The sequence below is a fragment of the Triticum dicoccoides genome, chromosome 1B (genome assembly GCF_002162155.2).
Source record: "Triticum dicoccoides isolate Atlit2015 ecotype Zavitan chromosome 1B, WEW_v2.0, whole genome shotgun sequence".
Classification (NCBI taxonomy): Eukaryota; Viridiplantae; Streptophyta; class Magnoliopsida; order Poales; family Poaceae; genus Triticum; species Triticum dicoccoides.
The window spans coordinates 78670067-78686042 of record NC_041381.1 but is presented as its reverse complement, the minus strand read 5'-3'; the positions used below and the strand labels follow the sequence as shown (position 1 = coordinate 78686042).

At 41.8% G+C, this 15976-nt stretch overlaps 1 pseudogene; it reads right to left on the bottom strand.

The window, feature by feature from the left end:
* Window positions 1-6878: 6878 nt before the first annotated feature.
* On the bottom strand, window positions 6879-11854 carry LOC119350172 (annotated as a pseudogene).
* Window positions 11855-15976: the final 4122 nt, after the last annotated feature.

Here is a 15976-nt window from a genome sequence, read left to right as displayed (position 1 = left end):
GTCGGATATTGCCCCCCTACCGGATCTTGAGACGCTATCATAGTGGCATCCATATCCGTCCAATACGCTTTAGCGCGTGCAAGGGCCATCCGTGCACCCTCTATGCATGCTGACCTCCTCATGGCATCGATCCGGGCCACGACCCCAAGGAATTGCTGCACTAAACCAAAGTAGTTGTCCGGCTTAGGCTCCTTCGGCCAAAGATGATCTATTACAGACCGCATCACCAGCCCGGATAGCCTGTAAAGCTCCGCCATAGCAGCCATCTTATCGCTTAACGGCAGCGGGCGAGTGGGAGCATGGAACTGCAACCAAAAAAGCTTCTCCACCTCCTTTTCACCCTGATCTTTGAAGAACTCCATAGCATAAGCTGTACTCTTCGCCAGGTTCGCGTATGCATCCGGCGAGCTCCAGCGTCCATCAAGGGGAGCGTACTTTGGATCGAAGAACTTCGTCCGCAGCAAATAGGGGCCTCCGGCCGTGATTTCTCCGGCCTGTCGAAGCTCCTCCCGCGCACCCCGGAGCTCGGTTCGTATTTCCTTGATAGCATTCAGCGCCTTGCTCAGTTCAGCTGATTTATCTTCATGCTCCTTCTTCAGGAGCTCATACCGGTCAGCGGCATGTTTTAACTCGATAGCCATTTCAGCTATCTTTTCCTTGCTTCGGCGATGAGCAGCCTGTTCGGCTCTCAATTCCTTGGGCGCCTTTAGGGCAGCCGCATTGCTCAGACGATCTTGTTCCTTGGCTAGAGCAAGTTCAGCCCTCAGGGCCTCCACGGCGGCAGCACCATCTGCAGTCCGAACAAATTATATTAACACATGCCACCCTAATATTTTCCTATGCAATGGGAGACAGGGCACATACCTTGTGATGTATCCAGCCGTTCATTCATCAGAGTGATATCGGCATCAATCGACCCAATTTGCCTCGATAGTTCGGCAACTTCAACGGACAGGCCAGCGGCCGGACCCATAGGTACCTGCACACATGTACAGCACTATCATTGGTTTATGATCCCCCGTTTGCCGCCTAGGGCGGGCAACCAGAGTCTCAGGGGCTGCTATCTGTATGGAGCACACCTAGCGCGTGCCTTACAACCAAAGAAATAAGTGAGTTCTCCATTACATACCTCAAAGCCTCTGAGCAGGATTGTGAATGCTTCATTCAGACCGCTTGTAGCGGATCAAATCTTCTTGAGCACCGCACTCATTAATGAGCGGTGCTCCTCCGAGAGCGCATCTCGCTCCAGTAAGCCCGTCAGTACATCCGAACTCAGGGCGGCTGACACATTGGCTTCCGGCCTTGGCGGATCTGGGCTCCTCCGTGATGACACCTCGGTGTCGCCTGCGTCAAGAACCGGAGAGGCGGGCGGGGTCTCGCTCTCCATCATCTCCAGAGGAAGGTCGCTCGAAGACGATCCCTGTTGAGAATAGCTGCCAGCCGGACTACACAAAGTTGAGTCCTGGTCATTGATCCAGGAGAAATACAGTACCTTTAAGTTAATGATTGACTTACAACTTGTTGGAGGGTTGGTCCGTTGGAGGGCATGATGCGGTGAGGGTGCCTGTCGGGGCAAGGACCCCCGGGGATCCCTTTTTCCCCAATTTGGGCATCTCTGCCTCCAAATCTTTGGAGGCGGCCCTCTTCTTCCCGCGTGGGGAGGCGGCATCGACCTCTCCTCCCTGACTATCCCCGATTCGGATGTGTAGTGTTTGGGGTTTGGATTTTTCATCCTTCCCCTTGTATTTCCCCGAGGGAATTCTGCTGAGTACCCGGTCGAGCATCTTGGCCACAGTAGGGGCGGGCGAGCCTTCAGGAAGCGGTGTCGGACACCTAATTCTCTCCACCTTGCGGAGCCACTCCTAGAGGCGGATGATGTTCAAGATAAACAATTATGACAATTACAAAACAAGGTGTCCGATATCAAAGCCACTTACTTGAGTATCTAGGTGATTGGAGCTTAGGCCCGCGTCCTCGGTGGTATCCGGACACGTTACCTTCCGCCCGAAGAATAATTTGCACATCTCTTTGAGCTTTAAGCCGAAGAAGTGCTTCACATTTCGCGGACCCTCCGGATTGAACTCCCACATCCGAAGAGGCCGGTGCTGGCACGGCAGCATCCGCCGGATTAACATCACTTGCATTACGCTGACAAGGTTAATATCCCTCTCGAGAAGCTCCCGGATGCGGTTGTGCAGTATTGGTATGTTGCCTGCGGGCCACCAATTACGTCCTACATCTGTCCAGGACGCCAACTGCGATGGGGGGCCCGAGCGGAACTCGGGGGCGGCTACCCACGTTGTGCCCCTTGGGGCTGTAGCATAAAACCACCGCCGCTGCCATACGACAGATACTTCTGGGAAAGAACCCTCCGGCCATGGGGCATTGGCTTCTCTGCTTATTACGGCACCTCCGTACTCCACGTGCCGCCCCTCTATCATCTTCGGCTTCACATTGAAGGTCTTGAGCCATAAGTCAAAGTGTGGCGCGACATGGAGAAAATCCTCGCACACGATAATGAATGACGAGATATGGAGGATGGCATCTGGAGCAAGATCATGAAAATCCAGCCCGTAATGGAACATGAGACCCCTCACGAAAGGATGGAGGGTGAAACCCAAACCACGGAGGAAGTGTGGGACAAAAACAACACACTCATTGGGCTCCGGCGTGGGGATAACTTGCCCCGGAGCAGGAAGCCTGTGCTGGATATCTGCGGTTAAGTATCCGACCTCCCTAAGCTTCGCAATGTCCTTCTCCTCGATTGAGGAGGCGACCCACCGGCCTTGAGGATCAGATCCGGACATACTGGCGGGGTGGAGCTTAGGTTTTGGGTGTTAGATCTCGAGGTACGGGAAGGCGCGATGAAGGTGAAGAAAGAGGCGTAGGTCTCGACCCCTTTATAAAGAGGGTGAATATCAAGAGTCCCCAGTGTGACCATTTGAGGCTTATCTAAAAACACACAGGGTAATACCAATGGCCGTTGTGGGATCACGCGCGCTCATATTGATGGAAAATCCCATAATAAAAGGGACACGATCTCTGCCTCGACGGGACGTGCGAATAAAATTGTCTCGTAACACGAGCCGTTGTGGGGCAGGAAACGACAGTTCACATTGGACCGAGCCATGATACAAGGGCACAACGCACGAAGATTACCAGCAAATTAGATCTATACCATACGAAGATCATCCTGTGGATCCGGACACGGTCGACGTGTACTTTGGAATATTTGGAGGAGGAACCCGCCTTGCAATGCCAAAGACAATACTACGCGTCAGACTCATCATCATTGAAGCCTGGTTCAGGGGCTACTGAGGGAGTCCTAGATTAGGGGGTATCCGGACAGCCGGACTGTGTACAACATCCGGACTATTGAACCGTGAAGATACAAGACTCAAGACTTCGGCCCGTGTCCGGATGGGACTTTCCTTGGCGTGGAAGGCAAGCTTGGCGATCCGGATATTATATTTCCTTCCTTGTAACTGACTCCATGTAAACCCTAGCCCTCTCCGGTGTCTATATAAACCGGAGAGGTTGGTCCTCAGAAGGCCGATCACAATTACATTCATACCATCATAGGCTAGCTCCTAGGGTTTAGCCTCTGTGATCTCGTGGTAGATCTACTATTGTACTACCCATATCATCAATATTAATCAAGCAAGAAGTAGGGTTTTACCTCCCTCGAGAGGGCCTGACCCTAGGTAAACACTTGTCCCTTGCTTCTTGTTACCATCAGCCTTGACACACAGATCGGGACCCCCTACCCGAGATCCGCCGTTTTTTACACCGACAGTGGGCACAACCCACCTGGGCGCGCCAGGGGGCCCTGGCGCGCCCTGGTGGGTTGTGCCCCCCTCAGGGCACCCCACTAGGTGCAGCTCAGGCCCATTGGGTTCCTTCTGGTCCAAAAAAATCGTCGTAAAGTTTCGTTGCATTTGGACTCCGTTTGATACTGATTTCCTGTGATGTAAAAAACAAGCAAAAATAAGCAACTAGCACTGGGCACTGGGTCAATAGGTTAGTCCCAAAAAATGATATAAAGTTGCCATAAAATGATTGTAAAACACCCAAGAATGATAAAATAACAGCATGAATACTTGATAAATTATAGATACATTGCAGATGTATCAAACCCGTCCTATCATTCTTGAGACGGGGTTTACACGAGTTCATCGAATAAGTCTCAAAGAACATGAGCTTGTGCTCATAAGCCCCATAAATAGACACCACCGGATAGCAACCGGAAGAAGAGGGCACTCAGCTGCATGCTTTGGCTTAAGGTAAATATCACAGAGCTCCTTCGAGCACTCCACTTAAAAATGACCTGGCTTGCCACATCTGTAACAATTCAACTTTTATCTCTTGTGTTGACCTTTGTTTGCATTATCGGTATCTGATTTCTCGCTCATTTTATCACTAGCCGGAATGCTTGTTGCCATTAGCACCACCACCACTTCCACTGGCATGGACATTAGAGCCGGCACGCTGCTAGACCGGCCCCGGGTAGAGCCGTAGGTCCATTGACCCTCTCTGATGTAGCCGCGGTATGAGTTTCCGCCGCCGGCACCGTGCCCCTCGGCGCCACCTCCAAAGCATCTAAAGCATGAACAGTGGGAGGGTCACTTGTGAGACAAAATCAGATATGCACTAAAAAATAGGTCTCACACATTAAAGATAACGTAGGTCTAACTTACTTCAATCAGGTATTGTGACATATTGCAAAAAAAAGCAAAAAAAAAGAGTCAAAACGCAATTTTGCTCATTTTTCCTAGGCTAGTTTCTGTTGCCAATATGAATTGATGTCTTATTTTTTACTACCTTCGTCAAAAATTACTTATCGCTCAAATGGATGTATATACACATATTTAGTGCTAGATACATCCATTGGAGGTATTGTTTACAAGTATTGCTTATCATGTATGTTCATACTTATCTGCATGATGGAGGATGTATTGATAGATTGCTCTCCTCAAAGGTATTGTTTTCCTAAGATGTTGTTGGCAGTATATCATAGGTTGGATGAGATTCATACTTTATAATTAACTATTGCAATCTTGTAGAGTTGTAGGAGACAAAGATACATTTTGGAATCTGAACTCGTGCCTTGTTATGAATGTTCGAGGTTGTCCTTCTTGTTTGGTAGCACTGCCTCTAATTCAACTCTCTAAAGAGATCCAAGCTAAAGAAGGAGCAACTACTCATGAGCATTATATCTCTATCATCAATTATTTTTCTCATATTTGTTTTTATGAGGGCTAAGGACTTGGTGCGGAAAACTCAACTACTGATGTTTTAATGCATGGAAGATCTAAAAGCCTCTGAAAGATTTTGGTTGTATAGAAGTGGAACTTTCTTTCTAGAGTGGGGCCTTAGCTTCTAGAGTGAACGGTGGTGGGGATCAAAATACAATATTAATGAGATTCTCTGTTTACATATGTTGATTTCAATGTGCTCTGCTACAATTTGATAGATTCTCTTTGGTATGTTCTTAGAACTATTTTAACTACATTTGTATGCATGCCATTATGTTGCAAGAACTTACCGAATATATGTTTGATGAATTAAATGTGCTCTTCTTGAAAGAAACTACTGCACATCGTATGTGTGTCATTAAGCTCACCCGAGGACTGCTACTATAACAGGGACTATTTTCTTACATTGCATTGCCCAACTTCAAATCATAATGATGTGTCATTGAGCTTACTTGAGCACTACCATCGTAGCAATGATTGTTTTCTTATGTTGCATTACCCAAATTTCCGGATGGATCTCTTCATTCTTGACAATAACCTCTTTGGTATAAGCATTGAAGCCCGAGCTTGAGTCCTCTGTGCCCGAGTTCGAGCCCTCCATGACTGTGATCAAGTTCACTTGCTCGAGTTTCCTATACCCGAGTTTGAGTCCTTTGTGCCTGAGTCCTACATGCTCGAGTTTTAGCCCTTCATGATAAGGTCCGGTCACGAGTTCCCCATGACTTAGTACGGGTACCGTGTCCTCAATTCCGAGTCCTTACACAAGGCAGTTTGAATTTGCATTGCCCGAATTCGGGTTGGTCGGTTCTAATTCCTAGTTGCTTGATCTTGAGTTAGCCATGTCCAACTCCTCAATGTGTAACGGGTGTACTTTTGGTTATAGTTTCTTATAGTTAGCCCATATATGGACTAAGTATTCGTAGTATCATCTGTGTTGGGTTCTGTGCCAGGCTATTCCTGCTTGTTATTTTGACACCACTTTTGGGAGTATTTAATAAAACTACGAAGTCAGTTTAAGCACTTTTAGTATTCTTTGTAAATATTTTCAGTATGTGTGACTTTAGACTGTTATCATATATACTATCATGTCATAAACCAAACTCGTACTTAGCAAACAATTCATAAATACTATTTCGTATAATTTGCTTAACTTCTCAGACATATTTGGTTTTTGCATCAATGGTGCAATGGATCATCCAGTAATAGAGAGTGAACTGATAGGAACCCACAACTTCCAAGACAAGAGGCAAAATGTCAGGAATAGAGAGTGAACTGATATGGATCTATATGCGGATTAAAAGAGGAATCACTCATCATATGGAAGAAACTTGGGCGATCTGGAGTGGACTTAATTCTAGATAGTTTGCTCCAATATGTGCCCATGGTAACTGAATTTTACAGCTAGTTTTTGGTGAAAAATGAACACAGTTTTCTCAAAGCATGAATTTGTTTGGGCCTATCACAACATGGCCCCATTAATTCGATGTTGTAATAATTTAAGCATGTAAGCTTTCAACAGCATTGCATCAATGGCTACCATGAATCGTATACACTTGGATTGTCTTCTTACTTTGTCCATACTCTTATTCTTCATTATTTAGACAAATCATTAATACATAGAATTTATTGCACAGAAGGGTGGCAACCACCCAGTCCACCATGATAGACATGTGCCCCATCACTATTGTGATCAAATGAATCAACCGTGTAGCATGGTAGTTTTGTAGAATAAGCAAAGCTCTTATAAAAGTTCAAATCAACAAGTTTGTAACTGCTATCTACTATTTTAACATCCCTAGCATAGGCGGCCTTTCCATTCCCTTCAGCTGTGAAATGTCCACTTCCCATCTGCGGTCAGTCTTGATGAACTGTTGGTCCATTAACAAATCCACCAAATCCTACTAAATTCGCCTTGACTCTCAGTTTTGTAAAATATAAATTTGGCCAATATCCTATGGGTTTTGTGTCATAGAATAGCCACCAATGCTTCTTTTTCGGATCCTAATAAGAGCCAAGTGAATTCCAATAGACATATATTAAAAAACAGTGAATTGTCTTTAGTATTAAGAATATATTAATAGTTCGCATTATGCGTAAAATAATAGCCTTTTCTTTGACCTCATTTTATTTGGCTTCATTGATAACTCTGGCAACATGTCACTTGTTTTGAAATAAGAACCTAACACATGGTTTTTAAGGATGATTGCTAAAGAAATTGTATACATTGTGCATTATATATGGTAGCATTATTTCTGTTTTGGGCATAAAATAATTTATTAACCAACTCTTTAACTTGCAATGTATGATTGTAAAAAAATATTGGATGAAAATGAAACAATTTCTAGAATATGTATAACAAGCTTAAATTGGCAACCCATCAAGTAATGAAATTATCTAGGAGCAAAAGTTTATTCCATAGTTATCAACATACCAAAACAACCAATATAGATGCTATGCTAAGAAATTAGTAATGAAATAGGGTCGCTTGTAGGATGATTGACACTTGCTTTGGAAGTTGAGAAAATGATAAATTTGAATGCTTATATAGTTGAGGAGGAAATTAGAATTTGAATATAAGTTTGGTTGCTAAAACCATTTTTTATTGAGAGTAACTGATATGTCTCCGTCGTATCTACTTTTCCAAACACTTTTGCCCTTGTTTTGGACTCTAACTTGTATGATTTGAATGGAACTAACCCGAATTGACGTTGTTTTCAGCAGAATTGCCATGGTGTTCTTTTATGTGCAGAAAACAAAAGTTCTCGGAATGACCTGAAACTCCACGGAATATCTTAGAATAAATAATAAAAAATCATCGCCAAAGATGAAGACCAGGGGGCCCACACCCTATCCACGAGGGTGGGGGGCGCGCCCCTCCCCCTGGGCGCGCCCCCTACCTCGTGGGCCCCCTGGTGGCCCTCCAACGCCAACTCCAACTCCATATATTGGCTGTCGGGGAGAAAAAAATTGGAGAGAAAGTTTAATCGCGTTTTACGATACGGAGCCGCCGCCAAGCCCTAATCTCTCTTAGGAGGGCTGATCTGGAGTCCGTTCGGGGCTCCGGAGAGGGGGATTCGTCGCTATCGTCATCATCAACCATCCTCCATCACCAATTTCATGATGCTCACCGCCGTGCGTGAGTAATTGCATCGTAGGCTTGCTGGACGGTGATGGGTTGGATGAGATTTATCATGTAATCGAGTTAGTTTTGTTAGGGTTTGATCCCTAGTATCCATTATGTTATGAGATTGATGTTGCTATGACTTTGCTAGCTTAATGCTTGTCACTAGGGCCCGAGTGCCATTATTTTAGATCTGAACCTATTATGTTTTCATGAATATATGTGTGTTCTTGATCCTATCTTGCAAGTCTATAGTCACCTACTATGTGTTATGATCCGGCAACCCCGAAGTGACAATAATCGGGACCACTCCCGGTGATGACCATTAGTTGAGGAGTTCATGTATTCACTATGTGCTAATGCTTTGTTCCTGTTCTCTATTAAAAGGAGGCCTTAATATCCCTTAGTTTCCAATAGGACCCCGCTACCATGGGAGGGTAGGACAAAAGATGTCATGCAAGTTCTTTTCCATAAGAACGTATGAGTATATACGGAATACATGCCTACATTACATTGATGAACTGGAGCTAGTTCTGTGTCACCCTATGTTATGACTGCTACTTGATGAACCACATCCAGCATAATTATCCATCGCTAATCCGGTGCCTACGGGTTTTCCATATACTGGTTTACGCTTATTTACTTTTCTGTTGCTATTGTTACAATCACTACAAACTACCAAAAACATTACTTTTGCTGTCTTTACCTTTGTTACCGTTACCACCACTATCATATTACTTTGCTACTAAACACTTTGCTGCAGATACTAAGTTTCCAGGTGTGGTTGAATTGACAACTTAGCTGCTAATACTTGAGAATATTCTTTGGCTCCCCTTGTGTCGAATCAATAAATTTGGGTTGAATACTCTACAGTCGAAAACTGTTGCGATACCCTATACTTGTGGGTTATCAAGCGTAACTAATGCTACATTTTTAAGTACTTAGAAATACCTAGAAAGGCATAAGTTGTAAATCCTCTCGCTTTCCATTGTAGGTAGAAACCGGAGATATTCTTGCCCCAACTCCAATGTGAGGTACTGTTTGCACAAAACCTTGGCAATGAAAATCCATGCAGGACTTTTGGTTATTCCCCAACTGTCCATTTGAAAATAATGTTCAAAATGTATTATGTTCTTTTTCTCGTACACTTATCGTAGATATTATTTAGTTACAAGTAATATTATGAGTCACCCTTTAATAAGTCCCTAATACATACCCAAATAATATGGAACCTAGCAAAGCTGTCTCCAAAAGTCTGTGATACCTAAAAAGTAATCCAACAAAAATAGTATTAGTGCCTTTATATGATTGATGTATGTCTAGACTCACCATTATATCTTTCTAATAATACGTAATGTAGAATGAGAACAATTAACTTACAGTTAGTTTGCAAATGAGGATTCTTGTTAAAAATACAAATATGAGGCAATATCATACATATATTGGTAAACCTATTTTTGTATGCAGATATAAGAAAATATGTACTGAGGGTAATGTTAAGGTTAATATCTAGGGACCATATACTATGAACTCCATCCATGTCTCATCAAATTTTAAACAATTTAAATCCTACTTTTATTGTCCATGATGAATTGGCATTATCTTAACTTAGGTCCCTCGTGCACTATATATCACTACACTAATTGTAGACGTGACTTCTCTCACCTTTGCTGTGATTCAGCCGGATATTAGAAACTAAGTCTATATTATGACATTATTTCGAGATCACCATATGTTTTTAAGGGTTGAATAAAAAATATTTATTAATTTATATTAAATCTTGAAATTGGTATAACAATATCAACAGACAATATTTCAAAATGTTTAGTTATGTAGTTGATTAATTTTTTTGCTATATATGTCCCCCGAGGTTTGTTGAAGGATTTGATATGTATGTAACATGCGTATTCATATAGTAGATATATTTCCAATGCAATAGGAACCCACATGAAAAAAATTAAGTACATGAAATTGACCATAATAAATATAAAAGTACCAACATAAAAATATAATATAGTAGATATATATTGTTATATATAAAGTACATGAAATTTTCCATAATAAATATGTAAGTACCAATATGAAAAATGCTATAAGCAGTCACATTTTCCATTTTGTTTCATCATGCAGATCATTGAACCAACTGCAACGGCCTCAAGAGGACCATCCTCACCGTGCATTAGAGTAAGTACTTGTGAACTAAAATCTCCATGTCCTTTCACTTGTGGCTCGTAAATGTTAAGTGTTACTCGTGCACCATATATATCACCATCGGTCTTGATCCCAGCTATCTACATATGATGGCATGTTTATAAGAACTTTATCAAACCTCTTTATGAATAAGGAATACATTTCCTCCTGCCACATCATAAATGAATCAATTATGCATCATCAATAAGACTTAATTCAGTGGGAACATCTAATTGTTCAAGACTTTGTGTGGACGTAGTAAGTTACCCATGCAACAGTATTACTATTAATGTAATTGAAGTAATATAAAAATACAAAAAAATTAATATTCCAGGTTAGAAAGAATACCTCGCCTCCAGCAGCAAGAGAATTATTGCTCCATAGGGGAATGTGTCCAACTTTAGTAGTTTTTTTGTAATATTGGTATTGTACCTACTGGGCATGCAACCATAGGCAATTCTGACTCCGTTGTGTTAGCTGAAGATGATGATTTCAAGTGGAAACCTTTTGGGTAAGAGCTTGGTTTCGTCTGCAACAAGGAAATATACAAATGTCAAAATCATGAAAATCCAGTATAGCTCATTTCTATAATACTCCCTTAATGTTTTTACGTCTAACTTTGACCATTGATTTTACCAACAAAATGCGAGTTATACGCCATAAAGCCATCGGATGCAAATTTGAAAGAACTTTTCGGTAATATATTTTTTATAACATACATCCAACATTTTCTTGGCCAAAATTGTAATTCAAGTTTGACACAAAAAGGAAGTGGATTTGTATATAAAAATTTGGGGATATGTCACATTTGGGGATAAAATTTGTTTACAATAACTTCACTCAACATGTAATATAATTTTCTATGATTCTACCATAGTAAAAGAAGAAGATGGTTGAAAGGACATAATAAAAAATTATAAAGCCTATAAAAATAGAAATAGTTCCATTAAAAACTATGGAGGATAGCTATACCTATAGCGAATGGTTCTTTAGCAGCGGATGATGAAGAGTTGGTTGTTGATCAATGTCAACACAATCAAAGAGTTCACCAAATTTTGTCTAATTTAAAAGTTTAGTTAATTGCTTCATGTTGAAAGGATTGTTCTAAAAATAAGGGAAGTAAGAAATTATTAGTTGAACATACCAAAACGGTCCTTTTGACATGTTTCTTAATGATCTCCTGGAAGTCTTCTTCTTCACTCGTTTGGTGTGTGTTCACCTTTAGTCCCAGAGCTAGAGTAAGGTAAGAAACAAGAATAGTTGCTACAATTTGTGGTAGTACTTTCATTGTGGAAATCAAGAATTTTTAGTATATCATATAGATCTCACCCTCTTTTATAGTCACATATGCGGTTGTCTTCCTCATATCCTCAGACCCATTCCTGATATCTTTCTGTTGTGGTGATGACACATGGATATCAACATATATCTTAAAGATTTTTTTTGTAGTGGGCATCTCAAAAATTTATTGTTACAATATCTTCAATGATTGTATAGTCTATAATAATGTGTGATCTTATATATCTATGAATCATGTCTTATTGATATATATGATCATTAGTGTCTTCCTCGTATTCTATGGGTACACAACACGTGTATGTGACTCATTGTATTTGAGCTGCATGCAAAAGTATGACACGCAAACGCAGTAGTCTAGGTCTCAAAATTTAAAGAATGGCATATTTTGATAATCTAAGTCAGATCCATTCTAGCCATCTTTTCTTCCGTGGTCATGACACATCAATATGAAAATATATCTTAATGATTTTGCATTAGTGGGTGTATCAGAATATTATTGTTTCCATATCTCCGTTGATTGTACATTTAATATTAACACGTGATTTTTTCATATGTGCTCATGACACATGGATATCAAAATATATCTTCAATATTTTTGTGTTAGTGATCATATAAATATTTATTGTTTACATATCTTCATTCATTGTATAGTCAATAATAATGTGTGACTTTATTTTATTTAGTTGCACAATACATCTAGTTGCGCAATCCAATAGAGATAAAGTGATGCTCCTTGCTTTCCAGAATCTAAGGATTCACTTTATTATTATTCAAAAATAAGAATGCATTTAATATGCTATAAAAAATATTAGTCGAAATCTGAGGCAAATTACTCTTCCAATGACAATCCACATCGATTCAAGCATGCATACTAGTATAGCTGGTTGATTCAATCATGCTTCTATGTCATCTCAAACTATCATTTGTAATGAATTATACAACTAGGTTGTCAATCACATAGTCCTTTTTAGACATTCTCTCTTTATATTTCCTCCATATTTATTATGTTTATCTTCTAGGACTTGTAGAGGTTGTCTATTGCATGAGAGCCAACTCCCCTCAATTTTGTTTCTCTATCCTCCACGTACCATAAGTGACACGCAAAAGGGATATCTGATTTCTAATATGCGCTTCTATTCTTGTAGGCCTTGTTGGGCCTCTAAGCGCAGAGGATTGTAAGACATCAACAAATTCCCCCCAGTGGATCCCCTGAGGTTCATCAATTTGTAAGAGATGTAGCACTAGTGCAGAATGAGGCCAAGGAGACACATCTATCACAAACCCTAGAAATGAACTGTGTCTGATGTAGGCATCGCAGACAGTAGAAAATAAAACGGTGTGCCTGGAAACAAAATGCGTGCGACGACACATCCACTAGGAACAATTTTGAATGCAAATTGGTGTGTTAAGGGGCACACAGTAAGGTATAACATTGCGATCAACTGGCATAACGCAAACAATTGTGAATTTCTAATCGTGTGCGTTGATTGGCCAACAAATCTAATATATCAATAGTTTGTGATGATTGCAAGCATCACACGAGTGGTGTAATATTTGATGGCAACTAATGTGCGGTCACTTGTGACAGCGCATACGATTGTGCGGTGAGAATTGTGTGCTCTACAGGGCACACAATTGATTTAAAGGAATTGTGTAAGATACTGGTAATTGTCGCTCACGATTTTTTCATCTAGGTGAGGTGCGATGTGACTTGCTATGTCTAAAGAACAACATCCTCTACTGTTCAGAACAATAACTTATACTTACAACATCATTGCATAATCAAACTAAACATCCATTACATAAGTAACTAAACATCATAGTGCATATCTTCTTGCATAATTACCTAAACTACGGACATTAAATTATGGATAGTGATGAGCTACCCATCCTCGCCGGAGGAGGAGCAGTAGTTGAGATACACTTAGTCAGAGCTCTTCATCGTCGGTGCTTCCTTGAGCCTGATGGTCTTGATGTTGAACTATTCCCTAGCACCTTGCAAAATCATTTCTTGGAAGGAGGGATCGACGCCCTTGTCAGCATAGATCAATTCCTTGATAATCTCATAAGATCGCAATGCCTCCTTGGATCCACGACAACTTTGATGTGTGCGGCTATGGCCATGTGAAAGTGCAACTAATCCCCGCGTGGTTTTAGTAATTAATAACAACATATATCTCACTGAACTAATGCCCATTTGAGGTAAGTATTTCAGGATGTTCAATAATTGGCATGGCATGAACTAGAGATGTGGACCCCTCAAAATGCTAAGGCCAAGGATTGGCAAAAGCTCAAGACTCGAGACTTTTGTTTGGGTGATCCAAGATCACACTGAGTCCATAGGAAAGCCAATACTATTAATTAAAAGGGGATGAGGTGTTGCTTAATGATCTTGTTGCTCAAGTGCTTAGTGACACCGCTCCAAAACCCTCAGCCACTTTCTCAATCAAATACGTCCAAAACCTAAATTCCAACTCCGCCACACCGATAATTCCTACCCAGAGCCACCGAGTTGATCTGGAATTAGCCACTGCGAAAACCCTAACAATTTGGATCGACCGATATGGATCTCGGTCCCATTGAGATGGCTTTGCTAGCTCTCTATTTCTTGTTGCGATTATTTCGGTCTCACCGAGAACTGCAATCGGTCCCAATGAGATGGTTTGAATGATTCTCTGTTGCTTATTGCTTCACTTTGGCCCTTGCACATCGGTCCCTCCGAGTTGTTCTAGTCGATCCCACCGAGATTCCTAATGTTCATATTTTTACATAGATGTGACAGCCTGGTTTTGCCCTCTTTTCTTTACCTGATTTTCAGTTGCTTTGAATTTGAAGTTTGGAGTTTTGAATCTTTTCATATGGACTTAACCACTTGGGTACCCTTTGGCTTTCACCCAAGTGTCCCATTTCCCTCTTTAACCATCATTCCCTCTCTGGTTCACCTCAAAATAATATATGGAATATTCCCTCTCTTAAACCCTAGCTAGCTCAATGTGCTCCAAAGCAACCCCAATTTTTCTTGCCCACAAAAATCTAAGAATATTCACAAATATTCTTTGAACCCTAGGGCACCTTCCTGAGCAAAAATATTTCACCACTATTTGGAATATTTTTGCTACAGAAAACATTTTCTGTTCTGGACAGAAATGGTAGCTTCTATAGCAACTACCATTTTACTTGCTCCATTGTGGATGATTTTTCTTGTGCATCATCACCTTAGTAGATGATTTATAACCTCCAAAGCCCAGCTCCCAACTCCCAGTAGTTTGACCATAGTAAGCTCTCAAAGTTACTGTCCAGAAACTTACCAGGCATGTGAAATCTTTTCTACTGCACCTGAGACCAAACCCAAGTGTGGTAACTACTAAAACTACCATGAACAACAAGCCAGACATGAAGTTTGGGCTTAGGTCGGTCTGAGGTCAGAGTTCACGCGATGACCGCATTCGTCCAGGCGTGCAGGCATGCAGGCAACACGCTCTGAGTGTCGCCTGAGCCTCTGTTTCGCACGTGCTCGCTTCCCCGCCTGCCTTGCCTTGCCAAACTTCGCCACAATCTTCGTCCAAGCTCTCTTAACTCCCTCCTGGCGCTCGCCGATGCCGGAGCTCGCCGCAGTGAGCACGGGTGCGGTCTGGCCACCGTAACAGTGCGGCGCGCACTGTGCTTGTCGTCACCCCAGTGCCCCCGTGCTCGTCCGCGCTCGCCCACAGACCCCGCATGAGCTGCGTCGCCTTCTCCCCCTCTCACTGATGCCGTTCGTCACCGGGCACCGTGTCCAGGTATCCACCGACAGAGCCCGATTCCCCCTCGATGCTCGGCTATAAATAGAGCCCTCCCCATTGATAACCCACAAGTATAGGGGACAATTGTAGCCTCTTTCGATAAGTAAGAATGTCGAACCCAAAGAGGAGCTAAAGGTAGAACAAATGTTCTCTCAAGTACTATCTGCCACTAATACCTCTACGCATGCTTAGTGTTCGCTTTACCTAGAACAAGTATGAAACTAGAAGTACTTTGTAGGTGTTGTTGGATAGGTTTGCAAGATAATAAAGAACACACAAATAAAAAGTAGGGGCTGTTTAGATAAAGATGCAATAAAGTAAATATAAAG